The sequence below is a fragment of the Terrapene carolina genome, unplaced genomic scaffold, assembly GCF_002925995.2.
Source record: "Terrapene carolina triunguis isolate 2854851 unplaced genomic scaffold, T_m_triunguis-2.0 Scaffold838, whole genome shotgun sequence".
In the NCBI taxonomy this organism is placed as follows: domain Eukaryota; kingdom Metazoa; phylum Chordata; order Testudines; family Emydidae; genus Terrapene; species Terrapene triunguis.
Genome location: NW_020665189.1, coordinates 6197904 through 6211096, shown reverse-complemented (window position 1 = coordinate 6211096; position 13193 = coordinate 6197904). Strand labels below are relative to the sequence as shown.

At 43.4% G+C, this 13193-nt stretch overlaps 1 protein-coding gene, 1 long non-coding RNA gene and 1 other non-coding gene across 6 annotated transcripts in view; all 3 read left to right on the top strand.

The window, feature by feature from the left end:
• LOC112102619 overlaps positions 1 to 1571 on the top strand; it is a 4492-nt gene extending 2921 nt beyond the window's left edge. For both annotated transcript variants that reach the window (XR_002907763.3, XR_002907764.3), the window contains exons 3-4: positions 227 to 326; positions 1270 to 1571. This is a non-coding gene — a long non-coding RNA (uncharacterized LOC112102619). The remainder of the gene's footprint in view (positions 1 to 226; positions 327 to 1269) is intronic.
• LOC112102621 lies at positions 842 to 1040 on the top strand. The gene has a single exon (XR_002907765.1). It is a non-coding gene; the product is annotated as a small nucleolar RNA SNORA74 (small nucleolar RNA).
• A 5206-nt stretch (positions 1572 to 6777) lies between the features above and the next one.
• Positions 6778 to 13193, top strand: part of MATR3 (matrin 3) — a 44867-nt gene continuing 38451 nt past the window's right edge. Inside the window, exon 1 of one of the 3 annotated variants that reach the window (XM_024194009.2) lies at positions 6778 to 6864. The gene's annotated coding sequence lies outside the window, so the exon portion shown is untranslated. Of the gene's footprint in view, positions 6865 to 6923; positions 6970 to 13193 lie in introns of those variants that run through there. The other 2 variants (XM_024194011.3, XM_024194010.3) reach the window with 2 other exon arrangements.

Sequence of the window (13193 nt, the reverse complement as noted above, 5' to 3'; positions counted from 1 at the left end):
TGAAGCAGACGACTTCTCAAAAATTGTAGACCAGTGTAATTACAGTGAGGCAAAGGGATCAAAGAATATTTGGTCAACAAACCCTGTTTTACTTGGACTTCTTTGTAATATTCACTTCAAGGAACTTCCTTATTTCTTCCACAATTCAAATGCCAGCTGTTCAATATGTATTAGTTTAAAAGATGTCTAACACTCAAGATGTGCTGTGTCTCTCTGCTCTGTTTAGGGTATCATAACTGGTCTGCACCTTATGCATCCATAAGGGGAACAATGTAAACCAAGAATCTCAGCGGAGCAAAGAGCTTTCTGCAAAATGACGACTTGAGGTAACTCGTCCTTAGGCATTGAAGAGATCTAATGAGCCTTAAATATGGGAGCAGCCAATGAAGCACATTCAGTTCTGTATTAAGAAGAAAGCTGTTGTTCTCATCTCACTTACTCTTAGGAAATGTCTCCTTTGGGCTGAGCTCTGTAGATGTGAAACAATATTTAATGCAGTTGGGGTGTTGGGAGGGGAGAAACCTTTGAAATTTCCTGGTGTAAATCCCTCTGAGCCACAAACAGTGATTGGCAAATTCAATATTTGATTGGTAATATTCAGAATACTCAGCCTTTGCTGGTATTTGAATGGGGTGCCTGCTGGGGTAGCACTTACAGCCTGGGAGTGCTAACCAATGCTCCTCTAGCTCAGCGTGGCTTGTAGCAGATCGCTAGAGGAAGCGTTTTTCAGTGAGGCAAGACCCAAGTGAGGGGACTTGAGATATACACTTCTCAAAGGAATGCCCATTTGGGGGTATTTCTCTTACACACTTTCCAAAGCATGGAAGATCTGTTTTATTAATCCAGCAGTTGTCAGCTGCCCAGTGCAGTTCTGTGCCTGTGCTAGTGTTACACTGCTGGGAGAGAAACGTGCCATCAGAGTTACCTGGTACTGCTGGTACTGTTCTAGTGCCCGTCAGTGCCAGGTTTTGATAGCACTTTGCATCCTTGAGAGTGGAATAACTCTCTGTAGAGTTAGTCCTAGACTGGATGCGAACACAATCATTTCCGTGCTGTACTGTAATATAAAATGTGGCTGCAAATGCTTTTTTTCCCTCCCCTGATCTACCCTTCTGAAAATGAGGCACAGGGTGGTTAATTGGCCAATCATGTTTTTTTTTTTTCTTAAAAAGCAGACAACCCCCCCCCCCCCATCCTCTCCCCCCCCCCCTGTGAAATATGGATCTTTAGGGCTCCACTGGCTGACTTGTTTTTTTTTTTTTCTTCTAGTTACAGATAAAAGCCTTCTCAGTTGGACTGATCATTGCAGGAGTGAGGCTAGTGGGGCCAGCAGTAGTTGCCTGAAGAGAAGAGAGGAACTGTTGCTGTTGCTTTAAAGAGTGACTGCCAAGATATTTAGAGAGGTGGGAGTGAGCATGTGAGTAGTCCCATGCCTTGAATGGGACTATTCCTGTGCAGAAGTGTTTGCAGGGTGGGAGCCTAGTAAGATAAAACATGAACGGCGGGGAGAAGGATGATATGGATTGTTGGTTTCCTCTCACCCTTTTATTAAAATTGTATTTAAAAATAAATTCTAGGCTTTTTGTTTTGTTTTTGTTCCAGTTGTTTGTTTAACCCTGCCTGCTCATCTTGTTGAAATTAGTCCTTTAACTTTGGAAATCCGTATTTTGGCTGCACCATAGCCCATTGACCTCTTCTGCCTGCCTGGGGTTAGTGATCAGCAGTTCCCTGTGTGAGGGAAGATGTTCTGAGGTGGTTGTGCCCCATGGGTGTGTGAAAGTCAGTTCCAGCTCCTCCCGGGTGACAGGGACTCCTTAAAACCTGCCCCTGGGATGAGGAAGTGCCAGGACCTTCTGTTTCATGGGGGTGAAGGCGCATGCTGGGTGCCTGGTAACCCATTCTCTACTGCCTTCCCATTGCCTCTGTTTCTGGTGTGGGCAGGGGAGAGGTTCTGGTATCCAGTCTCTCTTCCCCCTGCCACAGAGCTCCTGCTCCCTGTAGGGGATGGGCTTTTTAATGTGTGTCCTGGAAGGAAGTAGTCCTTGGAACTCTCTTTCTGCTCTGACAGTCGTAACTTTGTGGCCTTGGGCAAGTCACTTAACCTCCCAGTACATCAGTTTCTTCATCTTAATCTCTGAAGCAGGTAAATATATTATAAAAAGGGATCATTAAATCATCTACTATGACCTCATGTGGCTTGTGAGTTCAAATTAATTAATGCTAGTAAAACATTTTATGAGTGCATTGGAAGGTACTATAGACACCACACACGGGGAAGACAGTCCCTGCCTCAAAGGGCGTGCTTTCTAAATGTTCCCCCTCCCCAAGTTAGGGAAACAAACTATGTGGAAAGTAGGGTCAAGTGCATAAAATAAACTGAAACAGAAAAGCATTCTGTTTTGAGCTAAAACAGGGGTTTCTAAACTGTGGTACACATACCCCTGGGGGTATGAGAGGCATCTTTAGGGGAGTACACAAAGAGAAATTGTGTAATGGTGGATTTTATTTATTGCATTTTCATAATAACGTACTCAGACGAAGCTTTAAACTTGGTGGGAATTTGCTATATAAAATCTGGTAGTTAATTAACTTCAAGCTGTACCAATGAGAACACAGATACACAGAACCCTCACCTCCAGTCACCCTACAGCGCGTGTTCAGTTACCCATCAATTGTCCAGTCTAACTGAGCTCAGCACTTAGGGGTTTTTTTGGTTGTATACGTCTCACTATATCTGTATGTAGCAGTGAAATGGACAGATGGCTAAAGACAGGTAGTGTTAAGAATACACAAAGTATCAGTGACGAGAAGGGTAGGGGTACACAGGCAGCTGATCTGGACTGGAGTAGGCAATAAGAAAAGTTTGGGAACTTCTGAGCTAGAACAATATGTTTGTAACAGTAATTGTTAAAAAAAAAAAAAAAAAAAAAAAAATCCCCCGAGTGACTCAAGTTGGCAGTTTTCCCTTATACTGGCTTTAACGTGAGCACAAGTTTGTACATTGTGTGAGAGCTTGTTTATGGGATTGATAGTTGCTCTGCCATGCTTTAGAAGCCACTAGAGTTTTGATGTAAAGGCTGAAGCGTCTATTGATCTGTTCTTTTTTTTTTTTTTTTAAAGAACAAAACTAGAACTTTCCATGCAAAAATACCTGCCATCTATGAACATTAAGTGGTAAAGTACTGATTTGGGAAGTGTCAAGGGTGGCACATGCACTCTTTACTACCTCATATGTATGAAGTGTTAGTCTTGATTCACCCACTCTTCCTAAATTCTACACTACATCATTTCTCCCCCACCTTAGATACATATGCTGCACTATATGTTACCTTCTGTATACAAATTAAACAGTTTAGGAGGGGCACTTAGATGAAAAGCATTCACTGCAGAAGAAACCATTGTGAAAATGTGCTGGTAGTGACAGGAATTTAGAAATGAATTAAAATATTTAATGCTTTTCAGGATTATAGCACTAAATGGTGTTCCACTTGATGAAAAATCCCGAAGTCAAATACTTTACACCTGAAAACACACTTGTCAACTTTTTCTTATCCAGTTGGAAATTGACCTTTGACTCAATACTCTACATATGATATACACAGAAATTTTCACTGCGCAAAGCAGTTAATATTGGAAAAATTGTGTCCACTTATTCAGATGCTAACTTCTGAAATAGATTAATACAGTTTGACAGATCATATGAAAAATACAGAATAGTTATACTGTTCCCTAAAAGACACAGTTGCACAAGAAAGCATGTGGTATATGAACAATTTATACACCTCAGTAGGTGTTTGAGAAACTGCTGTGATACAATTTTAAACTATTCCTATCCTGTCAGTTGAACACAGCTCACAGGGCCAACCCTGTGGTTGCTCCACCTCAGACATGCAGCAAGAAAAAGCTGTGGAGGGCCATTACCTGAAGTGAGGGGCAGAACCCTGGAAGCTCTTGTTGATAGTGAGAGTGATGATCTCAGCCTGCCTGTTCCTTTAGGGGTCAAGGTGGGTGAAGCTCTCCCTAGTCTACTTGCTTCTCATAATTGACCAAGGTCTCAGATGGGCGAGTGAAGATCCTCTTCCAGGCCCAGAAGCTCTCAACATTCTTAGCTCCTGCCTCCCTTTTCACAAGGCTGAGGAGAGGGAGGATTATGCACTACCTTCTGGGCAGATCCACCAGATTTAGTCCTCAATACACATGGAAATGGATCAGATGATAGGGTAAAATCTCCTTTGTGTTCCTGCTGACCATGGCTTTGGAACAATTGAAGAGAGACAGCCCCTAGAGAAACCACTGAGGTTTGATGCTGATCTTGGTGCTGGCTGGGACAAGACATTAGGATATTAGTGCTGTATAGATTGCTGTGCAGTGCAGATGTGATCAATAAAGCTCACAGTCAGACTTACATCAGTGCCCAGATGTAAGTACCACACCATAAATCAGGAGACAACAGGCAGTCTAATGTGAAGAAAATATCCAAACTGGAATAAAGCCAGGACAGTGGGGTTGATATCCTTTGCTTTTGTGCTTAGAAAAAGTGTCATGGGATATCATTCAATAAGTTTTCTGTTGATGCTTTACAAACCAAAAGACATTTCCTATCACAGAGATATTACAATCTAAATTTGACTTTTAATGGCAAAAGTGGTCAGATTGTCTTACATCTCATCTAAAAAGCTTTGTCTTATCCTTGCTACTCTACAGTATTGTAGCACATAATGGAGATAGTTAACTGGATTAAATATATTCCAAGTTTAGATTTTATGTGTCTGTGTTCTAAGGATTTAATGCTGGAACTTTATACATTCTACATTTCCTATAATTACTCTCCCAGCCCTTTAACAACATCAGCATAGATTTTGTGTTAATTCTCCCCCTTTTCAAATTGTTCCAGGCAATGAAATGATCTTGTTGTTTGCTGTGGCCTCAAATGGATAAAAAAAAAATAGCTTTTTCCTGACGGGTGACTTCAAACAGGAGGCAGTTTCCCCCCCGGAAAAGCTCATAATTCAGATATAATTGGACTATTCCATATTGAAGAGTGAATTCATCCCTCCCCTTTGCAAAGCAACCAAAGCAAATCAGTCTCATAAACTTTGCAGACATTGATTCCCCAGGCAGAAAATTTAATTGGAGCAAAAAGTATTGATTATGAAATAATTTCCACAACCTGAAAGTGACAGTACAATACCATTCTGTCTTCATGCGACTGCAAGGTGGCATCACAACTTTAGACAAAAGTGGAAAGGATTACATACAAAAGTCTGTGTTCTTATATTTTTGCCAGAATCTTCTAATCTACACCAAAGGTTTGTAACAAACCTAGTATGCAAGGAGTGCCTGTTGCCTCAAACATTTTGGGGACAGTAACATCTTTTTTCCATTGGATAAAGCAGTCAGTTTAGATTCAGGGTGAACGAGTATGATTGCACTGACAACAGTTGAAAGAAGCCTGAGCTAAGGAGCTATACAAACTCCAGGTCTTAACTGGCCAGGACAGAAACTTGAAGTGCATTAGTATCACTATACTGACCAAATTCTAGCTTGGGTAATTAAAGTACCTGGGCAAATTCAGTTGGAGCCAGTATTCTTTTTCATTTCCTGTCCTGTGCTGTTGCCTAGCATTGCTGAGTGCTGAATGGCTTTCACTTTCTAGTCCAGTGTCAGTTCTAAGTGCTTGATTCATGGATTAGAAAACCTATCTGAGGTAGGCAATGACCTACAGGAGTGGAAGTCAGCAGGAGAGGACATGTTCCTGTGTCACTAATTGTGGCCTTACAAGAGCCTGATGGGCATCTGACCGTGTGGTCTGCATATAATCTAAGGTCAGGAAGCAAGCATCTGGCAAAGGAGCAAGCAGACCTCTGTCATCTCAGGCTTCTGTGCAATTTCACACACCCTCAGTTTTCAAAATCCCAGGGCTGTCACTGGGGTACCGCGTTGGGTACTACAGGGGCATGCTGCGATATGCTGGGGCAGGGCGAATCTAGGCAGGTCAGGACGTTACTGAACTCCCCGCTGCCCCCTTGTCCACAGTCTGTGTCAATAAACCACCTGGTATGATAGATCACTGGTGCTAACTTCCTGGCAAAGGCCTTGTTGCAGTCTGAGTGGGGCAGGGGTCCGTGAGGGGAGTAGGTTGAGATGCAGGGGGCAGGCTGGGCATAGGCCTAGTGCTGGTGATAGGGGCCCATGAAGGGGGTTGGGGGGGGGTGCAGGCCTGTGCTGGTGACAGGCCCATGAGGTAAGCAGGCAGAGGTGAGAGCGAGGTGGGCTTGACACAGGCCTGGGCTGGTGACAGGGCCCTGTGAGGGGACCAGGTGGGGGAGGGGGGCGGAAGGCTGGGAATAGGCCCGTGCTGGTGACAGTCGGGGACACGTCAGGGGAGCAGGCGGAGGAGCTGGGCACAGGGCAGTAGCTCACCCCCGCCTAATTGAATTCATCCTCCGCGCTGATCTCGAGAGAGAAAGAGCGTGCGGACAGAGGCAACGACTAGCTATCGCGAGAGTTCTCCAAGAGAACAAGAGCTGTGGCGTGGCGGCAGTATGCGCGGGAGAATAAGGGCTCCCGCGAGATCTCGATGAGACGGCAACAGGTTGCGGGCGCAGGTAGGTAACCTCGCGACATCTCAGAGGCAGCAACACGGTGGGAATTCGCCAAATCTCGGAGAAGTAACCGAGTGTGCGCGCGCGCGCGCGCGGGCGGAGCGGTAGTAGTTATCTCGCGAGAGCGCAGTGAGAAGTGTTTGTTTGTGGGGGTATCGCGAGAGGTGTGAGGCTCGCGCACGGGCTACAGCCACCTCCCCCTCGCTGGAGCCGTTGGTGGTGGTGCGACGGCGGACGGAGACGCTATCGCGGGCCTGAGGTAGGCGCGGGGCTGGGATCCGCTTTCGCCGCCATGTTAGCAGCTGGTGTTGGCTGTTTCTCCTCTCCCACAGCGTGAGGGCAGTGACGGGGGCCTGGACCATTGGTAACCGGAACGGGTAGGCCGGGCCCTACGGGAGGCGGTGACAAGCTCAGTGGCCGAAGCTTATGGGCGGGTGCGTGTCCCCCGTGGTGTGGGGCCTGATGGTGACAAAAACGGGGCTTCAGCCGGCCCCTCGGGACAGCAGTGCGCGTGCGAGAGCCAAGCGGAGACTCCGGCTGGGGGAACAGTACTGCGCGCCCTCGTCCGGGCCGCCCAGCAGGCCGCCCCTGCGCCGCTCCGCGGCCCTGGCTCGTGCGGGCCTGGCTTCCTCCATTGTCGTGCCTTATGGCGCGCGCCCCCACCCTCCGGCTCGGAGTACTGCGCCCTGCCCTTCCCCTTAATGAGCCCTATCTTCCTTTTCGCCCATGCCGTGCTAAGGTGCTTCTCTGGGCCCGTCACAGTGCCTCCTCCGCTGTACAGCGCTGCGCGTTCCTGAGCATGGATCATCTCGCGGGGCCTCCCTACCGCATACCATACTAGGCACGCTCTGAACCTCCCCTTCGCCCGTCCCCAGGCACAGACCCTGCTGTACTGTGCGAACTCCCTGACTCTGATGACCCCATATGAGTGAGTGCGTGCCTCGCTCCTGTTTTCTGCCCGCTGTAGGGGCTGCCTGCTCTCCCCCCACATAATTCTTCACTATGGTTCTGAGACATACAGCATCCTGCTGGTCCCCTTCCGCTGCAGTTCAGTGCACTCACTCTTCTCTAGCCTCTTTCACCACGCTTGGATCACCCACCCCGTACCACGTGGTGAACTTGCCTCTAGTTGCTGTAGGTACCTGGCCTGTGTTCAGATCCTGGGACCGGTTGGTGACTCAGGAACGCTGGTGTTTAAGCATATAAACTGTGGCCTCAGGTGGATGTGCACATGCCGCAGGTGAAGTTTTTGTTCTTTTTGGTCACATATATGTGGGGTGAGCAGCTTGCTTCATAAACACACATTCTGAGGCTAAACAGCACATTAATCCATGTGCCTTCTGTTAATAGCATCTCTGAAGGCTGTTGCTCCTGAGGACTTCCGGAGATGGTGCTGTCTATCCTGGCCAAAGGCAGAGAGAAAATATCAACTTTAAAAACATATCTTTCTACTTCGTTTCACTTTCATGGAATTTGAACCATCTGTGTGCTGCAAGTACTGCACAGGCATGTTTAAATCTTTGCCTCCTGGGCTCAGAAAAAGAAAACTTTTCAATTACACTTAAAAATTATAAATAACGTTCTTTTAATAGAATACCATTAACTTGAAATGTAGTGAACTTCAAAAAGTGAGCTGAAACTAACGTAAGTGTTATATGTATCCCTCAGTGCCCCCCCCCCTTTTTGTGGTTCTACAGTTGCATTTTCTTTTTTAGAACAAAAGTTGCCAATAGAGAGAGCCAGACAAATAGGCAGCTAGGGCCCTGATTTAGCAGACATGCACATGTTTTAACTTCATGCACAGGGCCTAAGTGACCACATACAAAATGCTGTTAAAACAGAAAAAAAGAGAGATATTAAAAAGCTTTGAGTTATAGCTACATACGTATTACTTTTAACTTTAGGTTAAAAATCCTCAGACAGAAATATGACTTAAATAAAAGTCGAATGTCCCATTTAAATGTTTATTTGCTTTACAAAGCATACAGTTTGGGCTAGAACTACCTGATAGTGCCCTAAATACAGAAAGTAGTAAAAGCTTATTGTTTAATGGTCTTTAGCTATATTTAAATTTAAAAAAATACTTTGGTTTAAAGAATTCTCGAGTTTCATGAAGTTCAGGGAACATAAGGGGTCTTGTTTTCCCATCCAGAATGAGATAAGCAGCTCACATCTAGGAGACTTAGTATTCTTTGTTTAATAGGGTTACCCATCATTGGTGTCTGAGCACCTTACCTTTATTTACAAAAGCATCAGAAGAAAAATATTAATCTGTCTCCCAGATGTTGAAACATTGTACTATGTGAAAATTGCAATACACATACTTGTCTTAATCTTTTTCTTTTTATTTTTTTTATAATTTATTAAAGTCTGCTCTAGTTTTAGAATAATACTCCATGTATCTAAACAACGAGGAGTCCGGTGGCTCCTTAAAGACTAACAGATTTATTTGGGCATAAGCTTTTGTGGGTAAAAAACCCACTTCAGATGCATGGACGCATGCATCTGAAGAAGTGGGTTTTTTTTTACCCATGATGTCCATGCATCTCAAGAAGTGTTTGTTTTTTACCCACGAAAGCTTATGCCCAAATAAATCTGTTAATCTTTAAGGTGCCATCAGACTCCTTGTTGTTTTTGTGGATACAGACTAACATGGCTACCCTCTGATACCATGTATCTAAATGTTGACTCAATAATTGCAACATGGGCTAATGGGAGTTGAACCTTTTGAACGTATCTGTTCAATCATGACTACATATCCACACTTTTTATATAAGGTGATAATAGGATATTTCAGAAGGGGAAGGTATGAACAACAAATTCTGAAACTACAGTATAGTCTCTTTTAAATAGGGACTCTGTTTATAACAGGGTCTTTATTTTTTGAAGAGTTCATCTGCAGAGTATTCCATACTTGAAGAGTTTTCATTAGTTGTGATGTGGAAATAACTGGGATGCTACAGGCATTCCAAGACTAAATGTTGCAAGAGTAAGTACTTACTAAACAGATCCTGCCTATAACTTTTTCTATTCCCTAGTTTTATCAGGAATATCTGCATCATAAAAAACAGGATGAATTTTCAAATACCCCAGAATGAATTAGGGAATCATGCTGAACTCACTTCTAAAAATTCATTAACAGGAGAAAATCAGGAACTGATAGATTTCCTCCCTTGCTGTTTTCATACAAATAAAAAGTGCTATTGAGATGATGTAAAGGAGAAAGATGGGGACTGGGTAAGGTCCCATCTAATAGAGCTTTGGTTAGATCTGCCACTGATGTGGGAAGAGAGACTTCTGCAACCAAACTCATAAGAAATTGATCTCCATGTAGTCTTTATGTATCTATTCCTGTGCTGCTTGCCTCTATGATAGTTGACTTCTTGATTAGTCCTCTGATCAGCACATGGCAACAAATAAATAATTCTTAGAAATAAGTATAAATGCTTCATAGTATTTCTGTGCTTTCTCAGTTTTCGCACATGTATTATGCTGTCATCTTAATTTAAATAAAGAGGTTTTTGGTTTCAGCAGTAAAACTTGAATGACCCATCAAGTTGTCTTCTCTGCAAGTAAAATATGTGCCAGCAAGTTCACAAACAGCATTTTGATCTCATCAGGAAAGAAAATATTTTGGTCTAATTACAGAACTATCTGTAGGTATGCAGTTTTTGCTTAGCTTCTATATCCTGGTGTGCAAGAGACGTTAGGTTGGGATGTCTGGATTGTACTGCAAAAAGAACAGGAGTATTTGTGGCACCTTAGAGAGACTAACAAATTTATTAGAGCATAAGCTTTTGTGGGCTACAGCCCACGAAAGCTTATGCTCTAATAAATTTGTTAGTCTCTCTAAGGTGCCACAAATACTCCTCCTGTTCTTTTTGCGGATACAGACTAACACGGCTGCTAATCTGAAACCTGTATTATACTGCTACTTGTGACTTGCTCCATCTATGGGTGACTCTTTCTGATTCAGTGGTTCTCAAACTTTTGTATTGGTGACCCCTTTCACACAGCAAGCCTCTGAGTGTGACCACCCCTTATAAAATAAATTAAAACCAATTTTTTTTACATTTAACATGATTATAAATGCTGGAGGCAAAGTGGGGTTTGGTATGGAGGCTGACAGCTTGTGACCCCCCACATAATAACCTCACGACGCCCTGCGGGTTCACAACCCCCAATTTGAAAACCCCTGTGATATATTGTATGGTCTAGGTATTGTTTTTAAATAACAGCAACTGTTATTTACTTGTTTAAAATCTTCCATCTCACTTTCAAAATTCTTGTTATAAATTCTTTGTATAACTGTAGTGTATAGAGACCCTAATCAAGATTAGGACCTCATTGTGGCAAAGTGCTGTATAAGCACATAGTAATAATGGTCTCTGTTACAGTGAGCTTAAAACCTAAGGTGCCCATCCTGCAATGGCACATGCACAAGCTGACTCACACTCCTGAGCGGAGTCTCATGTTAGGCTCCCCTTGAGTGCAGAAATTTGCTTGAATGTATCTCATTGCAGGGTCAGGGCCTTTTGTTTAAGACAAGCCGTAAATTAATATTAACAGCAAGGGGGAAGGAACACATTCTAGAAAAGGGAAAGAACAGACTAAAGAATATTTAGATGTTAGATGTATTCAAGTTGGCAGGGCCTGATGAAATTCATCATAAGGTACACTTGTAAGCACCTAGAGGATAATAAATAATAGCCAACATGGATTTGTCAAGAACAAATTATGCCAAACCAATTTTATTTCCTTTTTTGACAGGGTCGCTGGCCTAGTGAATAAGGGGGAAGCAATAGACACGCTATATCTTTATTTTTAGTATGGCTTTTGACACCGTCCTACATGATATCTCCCTAGTTTGCTTATTAGACCGTGACCTAGATGAAATTACTATAAGTTATTATAACTCTGAAAACACATACTCTGAGTAGTTATCATGGTTTGCTATCAGACTGTAGTGGGGTCCCGCAAGGGTCTATGCTGGGTCAGGTACTATTCAATGTTTTCATTAATGACTTGGATAATGGAGTGGAGAGTATACTTATAAAATTTACAGGTGACACCAAGCTGGGAGGGACTTTGATAAATTGGAGAATTGTTCTGTAATCCACAAGATGAAATTCAATAAAGACAAGTGCAAAGTACTACATTTAGGAAGGAAAAAGCACATGCGGAGATCCAAAATGGGGAATAACTGGCTAGGGAGTAGTACTACAGAAAAGAATCTGGGGGTTATAATGGATCACAAATTGAATGTCAGCCAACAGAATGATGCAATTGTGAGAGTGGCTAATATAATTCTGGAGTGTATTAATAGAAGTGTCATATGTGACACATGGGAGGTAATGTCCTGCTCTACTCAGCACTGGTGAGGCCTTAGCTCAGTGGTTCCCAAACTTTAACAGCCTGTGAACCCCTTCACTAAAATGTCAAGTCTCACAAACCCCCTCCTAAAAATGAATATGTTCAGGGATTTTCTCCTTTACCTGAGTATAAATTATAAAAGCAGTGATCTTGGAAATATAAATTTTGTTTTTATAACATGCTTATTACACACTATTATTTATCATTACAGTATTTTTATTACATTATGAAAATGGCAACTTTCTTCCAAGATCTCACTTTTGTAGCCTGTATCACTTTGAATAAGCCTCTTATAAGGCAAGGCTCCTACCCTAGTTGCCAAGAAGCTTAATGGCATTTTGGGCTGTATAAGTAGGAGCATTGCCAGCAGATCGAGGGACGTGATCATTCCCCTCTGTTCGGCATTGGTGAGGCCTCATCTGGAGTACTGTGTCCAGTTTTGGGCCCCACAGTACAAGAAGGTTGTGGAAAAATTGGAAAGAGTCCAGTGCAGGGCAACAAAAATGATTAGGGGGCTGGAGCACATGACTTATGAGGAGAGGCTGAGGGAACCGGGATTATTTAGTCTGCAGAAGAGAAGAATGAAGGGGGATTTGATAGCTGCTTTCAACTACCTGAAAGGGGGTTCCAAAGAGGATGGATCTAGACTGTTCTCAGTGGTACCAGATGACAGAACAAGGAGTAATGGTCTCAGATTGCAGTGTGGGAGGTTTAGATTGGATATTAGGAAAAAAAATTTCGCTAGGAGGGTGGTGGTGAAGCTCTGGAATGGGTTTCCTAGGGAGGTGGTGGAATCTCCTTCGTTAAGGGTTTTTAAGGCCTGGCTTGACAAAGCCCTGGCTGGGATGATTTAGTTGGGGATTGGTCCTGCCTTGAGCAGGGGGTTGGACTAGATGACCTCCTGAGGTCCCTTCCAACCCTGATATTCTGTTTTATCAAGGACTATCAGATGTGAAACAGCATGAAGGTATTTAAGAAGCCAACTCAGAGTTCCTTCTACACAAGCGTGCAGGTCTTGAGCAGTCCAGGCAAACAACGCACGTTACAATAAAGCTTATACTTGTTCTTCATAATTTTAAAAACAATACTAGCTGCCTATTTAATTTTAAAAACAGCAAAAAATATCAACCTCCCTTTCCATTTCTTATAAGTAGTCTTGAAGTTTAAATCTCCTCAGTGTGATAGATACGCTTGGCAGTCCAGGGACTCCAGGCT